The sequence below is a fragment of the Cheilinus undulatus genome, linkage group 16 (genome assembly GCF_018320785.1).
Source record: "Cheilinus undulatus linkage group 16, ASM1832078v1, whole genome shotgun sequence".
NCBI lineage: Eukaryota > Metazoa > Chordata > Actinopteri > Labriformes > Labridae > Cheilinus > Cheilinus undulatus.
Genome location: NC_054880.1, coordinates 36,281,510 through 36,284,085, shown reverse-complemented (window position 1 = coordinate 36,284,085; position 2,576 = coordinate 36,281,510).

The window sequence follows — 2,576 nt, the reverse complement described above, 5'->3', positions numbered from 1 at the left end:
GGATCAACATGAACAGCCCTTTCTAAGTCCAGCCACAAATTCTTTATTTGGATTGAGGTCTGGGTTTTGAACATTCACCTTGTTGTCTTTAAACCATTTCGGTGGAGTTTTCACTGTATGCTTCAGCTCATTGTCTTGCTGGAAAATAAATCTTCTCCCAAGCCGTATTTCTCTTGTCTGATGACCAAAAAGCACCATTCTGATCTCATCAGGCCAAAGAACTTACTTCCACTTTCATGGAGTCTCCTAAATGCATTTGGTGAACTCTACTCCAGATTTAATCTGTTTTCTTCAACAAGCTTGTAACTCCTCCAGAGTAGTCATAGCTGTGTGTGGCCTCTCTCTCTAGTCTCCTTCTTGCACACTCACTCAGTTTGTGAGGACGGCCTGATGTAAGCAGATTTACACAAGTGCAATATTCCTTTAATTCTTTGATGATGGATTTAACTGAACTCTGGGGAATGTTTAACCTTGTAAAGCAGATGGATACGCACGTTTCCGTGTTTTTAACTGGCAAATCCATCTTGCAAAGCTCCCATCTGAACCATTTGGGCCCAGTTAGAAAGTGACAGCACCAATCAGCGACAGGGGGGCAGTACTTTCAGGCGTGGTGGAGTCGTGTCGTGAGCAAGCACTGAGAAGAGGCTGGTGCAGTTATGGCGAAAGAGATTAACATGGATGCTGCTAGAGCACCAGTTTTATCAGAACTTGACATTTTCTTTGTTAAAAGAAGAACAAAGAACAGCGGTGAGTTGTTTTCTTTTCAAAAACGACATGTCTACGGTCGCCATGTTTTGCGTTATGCAGCTCTCTATGGAGTTCTCAGTAGCAGCGCACATCGGTTTTGGACTACGACATCGTGGTTTTTTGCTCTGATTGGCCCATAAAGATGTGACTGATAGAACGTTCATCCAATCACCCTCTGAGGTTTTTTCAAAGGCTCTGCCCTTTTCCAAACGCTGTCTAGAGAAGGTTTTTCAGATGGATGTGTGAAACACATCCATCTGGCGTGTCAGGTTAGGGGATGTTCAGTGCCTTCAAATTTTTTTTTGTATCCACTCCCTGACTTATACTTTTCAATAACCTTTTTTCTGAGTTGCTTGGATTGTTCTTTTGTCTTCATGGTGTAATGGTAGCCAGGAATAACAATTAACCAGTGACTGGACCTTCCAGGCACAGATCACTAAGACTCATTCAATGCTTTCAGCTGATCCTTATTTTACTAATTGTGAAACTACTCGCACCAATTAGCTGGCCCTCTGTTGAATTACTTCAGGCACTTTAAAGGGGGTAAATATTTAAGCAATCATTTATTTTACTGTACATATTCTTATTTAAAGGACATTACTTTGTAGAAATCTGTTTTCACTCTGACATTAAAGATTTTTTTTTTGTTAAAGAGCAAAATTATTTTGACCATGATTGATTTATAAAATCAATAAAACTGTAAAACATCCAAGGGGGTTATTATTTTTTACAGGCACTGTACATCCATAAGGTAGAGCACATACACAGCATGATGTGGTACTAAATTTCATGAGAAAAAAAAAATGGTATGTATACTCAAAAGGTTTTTACGTTGAAAGTTTTTTGTAAAATTCCTACTGACAAAGCTTATTCAATTGAAAACCTGAAATGGAAAATGACAGTAATATGAAGTGTTAATGCACATGAGTGCAACACTATTAGTCTCATTCATGTTGCTGATACAGCAGCACTAATTTTGCACAATGGGCAAATTCCAACTAACACAACTGAAAAGTATTTCAGACAATTCCAGTAAAAATTCATCATGAAAGATGAAGTAAGAGGATCTAGTTACTATATTTTTTCTTCCTCTGGATGTCGAGGAACCGAGTTAAGGTTTGGACACACCGGCATTAGATGAAGGCATGCTGTGAGTCTGAGCAATCATTATTTATCCTGTCCAGTAAACGTGTAGAACTTCCAGGTAACACAATCAAAAAATGTAAGCTACCCATGAATGTGGGAACTTCATCATGCTGATCCCTCCCTTGCATAGAATTTCATTGGAAATGAGAGGAACATAAAGGTGCAGAACAAGAGGAAACCTTGAGGACATCCTGCAGTTCTGTACAAATATGATTGGCTCAAAACAGTTTCACTTTAGCACTTACCGAAACCTCTGCCCATTCATGATTCATGTTTCCTCAAGCTTGCGTCAGAGTGTCTCAGTGTTGCTAGACCGTAGGATAAAACTCTCTGAGCTTGGGTGGCATATAGTAAAAAATGTATGGGTGTTTTATTAATCGACTTTTTAGGTATGGATGATTTTATACAAAGATACAGTGGATGATTCACTTGCATTGTCATGACCGTCTGTAAAGTTCTGCCAAATCTTGGCACAACCAGGAATCTCCCAAGAGCTAGTCGCCCAGCCAAACTCAGCAATCAGGGAGAGGGGCTTTAATAAGAGAGGTGACCAGGGCCCTGATGGCGACTCCGACTGAGCTCCAGAGATCCTGTATTGAGATAGGACAGAGTTCCAAAAGGAAAATCATCACTATAGTCCTCCACTGATCTGGGCTTCATGGCAAAGTGACTAGATGTAAGTC